The 6,881-nt window shown below is 42.1% G+C and overlaps 1 protein-coding gene across 1 annotated transcript in view; it reads right to left on the reverse strand.

Annotated features, from left to right (window-relative positions):
- Window positions 1–6,479, reverse strand: part of LOC139618650 (protein TANC2-like) — a 65,005-nt gene extending 58,526 nt beyond the window's left edge. The window contains exon 1 of the mRNA XM_071474767.1: window positions 6,001–6,479. The gene's annotated coding sequence lies outside the window, so the exon portion shown is untranslated. The remainder of the gene's footprint in view (window positions 1–6,000) is intronic.
- Between the last annotated feature and the right edge of the window lie 402 nt (window positions 6,480–6,881).

A 6,881-nucleotide genomic window follows, 5' to 3' on the forward strand; every position in this document is an offset into this window, starting at 1 on the left:
TTCATGTTTTATTTTTACTACTGTTGATTGTGCATTTTGCTGTGGTGATGTTACATTGGACTGAACTACAGCCACAACAATATCACATAATCTGATCCAACTTAAATAACAATTAAAACCTTCAACAGTTACATAGTAATAATTATTAAATGCATAATTATAATACACTGTCCAGGGGTTTTCCTGTTTCATTCTTCAGCTTCCTAGTTTACACAGTTTACACAGTTTACATTGCACTGCAGTGTTTCCCATTTCTTCTATCTACATTTACATGCAAGTCACTGCATCCCTGCTGATAGATTATGATTCCTTGTATATTTCCAGTTGTGTGTATAACTTTTATCACTGCCACAGTGGGATCATGACAACTGCTTAGGACTGCAAACTGCTAAAGGACAGGTTAAAAAACCATTGGCACACAAAGCACTATGATAGGTGCATTAGCTACTGTAATATGGAAATCTCAGAAGATCATCGAGGACATCAGTCAGGTGGTCCACACTCACTCATCCGTGCTATATGGAAAATGATAGCAGGGTATTAAATCATGCACTGCCCATTTCCAAGACAGGTTCTTCCCACAGGAAGTCCGAGTGATGAATTGTGCTCACACACAGGCACTGCACATTAGCACCATGGATTATGTTTCTGTAGGTTATCACACTACTTTGTGATACATATCCTATCACTTGTTTTTACTGCACTGGGCTCAAGATTGGAGTGAACCTGAAAATGTATTTAAGAATATATTTATTTTGGCATGTGAATGTATAAAGTGTCAGATCTAATACTGAATTTATGTTAAAAAAAAAAATCAGAAAAACATTGTCTCATAATGTAACCATGGCACAGCTTTGTCTTATTTTAATTAGCACTAGCGATGCTGTGGGAGTGATCTTATTAAACTAATGACTGACATGGTGGGGGGGCTTTTAATCAGAGTGGTGTTAAACCTAGACTAAGAACTGCAGGGTTAAGAAGATTAACATGATCTTACAGCCAACTGCACCACCACTGTCTAGGAAAAGAAGCCAGAGAGAGGACGGGAGGAGACAAAATGTGACAAAGAAACAACCTGGTCAGAGTGACATGTTTCTGCAAGTCCAGAGGGGCTCAGGAAAAAAGACAGGGACCACTACAACTGCAGTTCTTCTATATTTCAGGCCTATATGAAGCCTTGCTTGCTAGCTACTGTAGCTAGACACTAGACAAGCTAGACAAGTATTTTGGTAGACATGTTAATGGATATGTTATGTGGCTAGATATCCAGCTAACTACATATCTAGCAGAACTGTCTCCTGCGTTGGCCACCTCTCACTGCTGCTGTCCTGAGTTGGACACATCCAGTCCAATGTGTTTTTCCGTCTTTTATGCATATAATTAGGACTCCATGTCAAATTTCACATGTGTTTGTGAGCGTGAGAGCAGTAAGGGTGCAATGGTCCTTCCTCAGAAAATTGTGTCTGTGTTTTGGCTGTACTGCTTAAAACCTGCACTTATGAGTTGATTTTGTAGCGAGCCAATGAAAATCCAGGATAATATGTGACAATCTGTAGTCGAAAGCAAGGAGGAAGAGGAGTAAGCTGTCTGAAACAAAACAGTTGCTGCCATGGGAAAGATTTTAACAAAGAATGAGGCAAGAAAACGGGCAAAAACGCCCATTTAGTTAGTAATTAAACCACAGCACATTTGAGTTGTTTTCACACTGACACAGGATGCAGCAAACAAAGAAAAAACAGCAAAGTCATTACCTATAAGCTAAGGTTAGATAGTGTAATAAAAAAAAAATGTGATACAGTGATGCAGTAATGTTCAGAGTAGCCCTCTCAATGATGATTTATTTTGTGTTTCATCATCATATCAGGTTCCTTTAACGTAATATTGTGTGCTATACGCAATAAGATAGGAATATCATTGGAGCCAACTTAATCAGACTCATGGAGGTTGTGACAATTAGTCTCATTAGTGCAAGCTACTGTAATGCATTTGTTAGGTATAAAAAATCAAAATACTTGTTCATATGTTTCATGGCTGCTGTAATACGGTGGGGTCCAAAAGTCTTTCCCACTCCAAAAAAAAAAAAGGAAGAAAGAAAGCTTTTTTAGATTATTTATTTAGATTATTTTATTATGTAAATTATGTAGCAGTGCCTTCACATACTGATAAAAAAAACATCAATCAAAAACACTGCCTATGTGTGGCCAGCACCTGTTTACAAGGTTTAGAAGTCAAACATCTTGTTTATAATGTGTTTTTTTTTTTTGCTTTTTTTTAAACAATAACTCAGCACCTCAGAAAATAGGTTTTTAAAATGTGTGTGTTTATGTTTGATATTTAACAAAAAATAGGTTAATGACACTTGTAATATTCTCGGATTATTGGTGCTGAGTTTGTTCTGAATATACAGATATGGATATAACTTTGGGATCTGTGTGTTTTAGACAGTTGAAATACAGTATATAAAAATGTTAAGGCATGTCCAACTTCCTCAAAAGTGGCTGGTTCAGGGTTAATGAATAACAAAAAACAGTTTGGTGTGGGCATGAATGCATGTGTTGAAGGCCATAGAGGCTACCTCAATAAATCTGGAATTAAACTTTGTGCTCTGGTGTTGTATGTTCCTGTATGAAAATATAGAGAACAGGCAGAAAGAAAGCCAGAGAAGAGAAAGGAGACGACAAGACAAGGTAGGTAGGGTGTGCATATGACAAACAAGGCTTATTTCCTTTACAATAGTATCAAGTTGTTGAAAGAAAAGTTGGGTATAGAAATTTTAATGCTGCTTTGGTCTCAGGTAAATATATTTGAGCTTATGCATGTGGTAAATACACAATCCATCTGTCTATGCATGGTAATGCATCAATTGGTGACCCTTTTAACTTAATTCAAAACATGAAGTGTGCCTTTAAATCTAATTTTACATGTATTTTGAAATATACTGATATGTATTTTCTAATGCCTAACATCTGGGAAAATAGAAAGAGGGAGAGGAAGACCTGGGAGGCCATTGGACAGGCCATACAGGAGGTGGAAGCAAGCAGGCTTACTGTGGAAGTGAGACTACTCTGGCTGTGTCTATGGTCAAAAGAGACTTCTCAGCCCATAACATGAAGTACTTGAAGTACTGTTTGTGTTCTGGCAGTCATGGGTTTCCACTGACAAAGCATCAGGTCTTGCCCACACTGGCCATATACATCCTCCACCACACAGATACACTAGAGACTGTGTTTGAAAAGATAGGGTGGATCAACTATAGGTGTGGAACCACCATTGCCCTACTGCCCAGTCCCCTTACATCATGAACCATGGTAGGACTTTCTAGAACAAGAGGGTGCCCATCAAGTATTCCTGATTTCTGACTGCACCCTTGGAGCACAGGTTGTGGAAGAAGCGCTGTCAAGTCTACAACTGCGATGAGCTGCAGTTTCAGCATTGCTCTAGAGGATGTTCCACCTTTTATCATATGGGGGGATATCCGCTATAACAAGGGTCCTCCTATGGGGAGTTGCCGGCTGCGGACATAGATGGGGAGTTTAGGAAGTTAGGGAAGTAAAAGGACTTCCTGGAGTCCACTGTGTAGGCACGCCTGCTGGTGTTTGTCATGGACACCAGTCCTGCCTGGGGCTGGTCTGGGTGGCACAGAGGGAAGGTGTCATTCTTCTAAGCCTGCCACCATACATTTTACACAATGCAGGATCTCAATATGAGTTTCTTTGGACAGCAGATTTCTGTTGTCTTACAGGAGATCTGTTGGCAGTGAGACACTCTTACTTGGTTTCCAAGAGGGAGTTTTCATGGGTTCTAAGAGACTAAAGGATTAAAGTGGTTCAGGAGGTGTGGCCTCTACCCTCTGGACCCAACGGCCATTGACTGGTCCCAGGTCATGCCATCTGGGCTCTGTCCCTATTTGCCCCCACCCCCAGGACCATCTGCCCCTCTATGTCCTTCTCTCAACCTCACCCATCCCCTGGCATCATGCTGAATAACAGGACACCTAGTTTCCTGTTACGTCCTGGCTGAGATCAGCTTCACCTCCAACACAAGCAAGAGGAACACCACAAAGATCTGTGTACTGACTGCTTAGTAGATGTCTGATGTCCTAGAGAAGGCAGAGAACCATGCTGCAAGGCTCAAAGCCCAAACTCTGGCCAGAAGAGAGAAAGCACCACCGGGCCAAAGGCACTAGCCGATTCACTTCCTCTACCCTGTCTGGCGCCTCCATCACAGAAGAAGAGTGCTCCTTTGGCTGCTCCAGCCACCAGTTCCAGTCTTTCCATGACAGGTTCCTCAGCCTGCTCAGCCCACTCTTGTGCCTAACACTGTCCCTGGCTGCAGTCCCTGCTTGCTCAGGGAATCTGTACCTTTCCCCACCTTCTGTTAGGCAAGCTCATGGTAAAGCATACCTATAGTACAGTATTTTTACCTTTGGCTTAATTTAAATATAAAAATTTATCAGGTAGTTTGGCTTTAAGGCGCATACCACATTACCACGTCGCACTCCATCCATGGCCCAATTTCCAGCCCTTCTGCCCTTGTGTCCTGTCTCTCTGTAGGTTTTCAATTAACTAAAGACAAAACGCTCCCAAAATAATTTAAATTTAACATAACTGTTCTGATGCATAGATAATATTAAAGAGTATTTATTTTCATTGTAATAATGAAATATTATTATTCTTCACCATCAGCAGGAGGATGTGGCCTAGAAGGGTTCTGAACCCCTTTGTCTCTCTCTGAATGTAAATGGTTATATAACCTCTAAGAACAAGCAACATCTTAACATGTTAGTGACATTGGCTATAACAAGAAATGTCCAAGTTTCTTATTCACCCTCAGCAGACCCTCTCCAATGTTCCCTTATCACCTAGCTCCACTTACTCTTTTGATGGAACCCACAACATCCATTGCTAGCATACTACACTCTTGGTATGCCAACCAATGATAATTAGACATTTTCATATATTTAATTTTTCTGAAAGTGCAGCACACTGCAGAAAAGGGAAGACAAGGGCTGACAGTTTTGCAGTATGGCTGGTGCAAGACACCTGACCTTTTGGTAAGTTAGCAGGGATGTCATGGGTTCATTGTATAACAAGATGTACTGTACTGATAGATAGAACTGACCCTGCATAAATAACCAGCACACACACTCAGTGCCAGAACAAATATGTAGATTAATAAATGACATAGTGTTGTGAGAGGTAATCCCAGAGGATTTCTGTTCTTTGCCAAAGCAATTGTTAACCACCAGCTGGCTCAAACACACATCCAGCATCCAACCAACAGGAATTAGAAATGTGCACAAAATGTGGGAGAAATGACAACGGGAGACAGCTAAGGGCAGGGGAAGTAATCATTTTCACACACAGACACACACAGACAGACACACAGTTCGTCTATTCCTGCCTGCAACCTGTGCTCCTCTTATTTATTCTTTTCTACTTTTTCCACTCTTGTTGCTCGCAATTATAAGTTAAATGATCAAAAGCTGTGTCAGCCACAGTTTGTATTATACAGCATTGTCTATAATATGAAGACAAAATATAAAAAAGTATATTTCTGTGGTATTTAAGGGTGATTTTAAAGTGTACTGTCATTACAATATTTTTGCAGTAACTCAGAGATGGTGAATTCAGTATCTTATAGATTATTATAAGATCCCATCCCTTACCAGGGCCCACATGATAACTATTATAAAACAACAACAATAATATTAACTAAAATTTTTATTGTTATTAGTGTGAGAAAATGATCATTATTAATATTACTAGTAGATGATATATGTTATTGATTTCCTTCATATTATGGCTGCGCTTGTGGGAGATGGGAGCCTCCGCACACACAACACACACACACACACACACACACACACACACACACACACACACACACACACACACCAGCCATCTTACTACAATATCTATCTCTACCTCCCTCGCTCACGCACGCACACACACACACACACACACACACACACACACACGGGACATATAGTAAGCCTACCCTGAGCGTGTGTTTTCCCTCAAATCACAGGCGATGAGCTTAACGTCTGACCGGCAGATAATAGGTGGGTTACGGTCGGGTTAACATCAGACCCTCGGTGAGTTCTCCTTCGTGAATCCCCGGTACACGCCAGCGGAGCCGTTGAGGGTGAGGCGGATTCCCACTCTTCCCAGTCCCCCATTCATTCCCGGATATCAGTGTCTGCTGATCAATAGGATGATGATGTTGTGACCAGTATTTTCCTTCCTCCGGTGAGCACGAGCTGACGTCTGAAGAGCTCCGGTGGCACGAGCCTCCTCCGGGCGACGGTGGCTGATGAATTATTCATGAGAGGGGCGTGGCCAACACGCTCAGAGTGTGTGTGTGTGTGTGTGTGTGTGTGTGTGTGTGTGAGCGCTACAGACAACAACAGAAGCCCTGGCTACAGTTGGACCAGCAGCTGTCCTGATGAGGCGGAGGACATCTAGTGGTCAAAGGACAAGTTACTCCTGAAAACCACCTCACAGGAAGGAGGGTACAAGTACGGAGGAGGAAACAAACACAAATGTGATTCATAACAGAAACCAAACGACTCCCCCGTCTCCAGCTCCTTTTCATTACTCCAAAGCCATGTTTTCTCCCCGACCTGTCTTCCCCTTGCTGTCCCCCTGATGTCCTCAGTCTTTCCTCCCTGTACCTGTCTGCCCCGCCCATACACGCACCTGTTCCCATTTATGGTCAGCCCTGCAGCCTCATGGGCCCCAAATGACCCAAAAGTCTGAAACCACTTTCCCGTTAGAATTTAATGAGCAGGATGAGCTGAAAAGTGTTGGGTTAGGTTGCTGCTGGGACCAGAGTTAAGGTAGGCCGGCAGGATTCAGTGCTCCAAACCAGATTTGCTG

The sequence above is a fragment of the Trachinotus anak genome, unplaced genomic scaffold (genome assembly GCF_046630095.1).
Source record: "Trachinotus anak isolate AG129_WGS33_773 ecotype Australia unplaced genomic scaffold, CSIRO_AGI_Tana_v1 ptg000003l, whole genome shotgun sequence".
Classification (NCBI taxonomy): domain Eukaryota; kingdom Metazoa; phylum Chordata; class Actinopteri; order Carangiformes; family Carangidae; genus Trachinotus; species Trachinotus anak.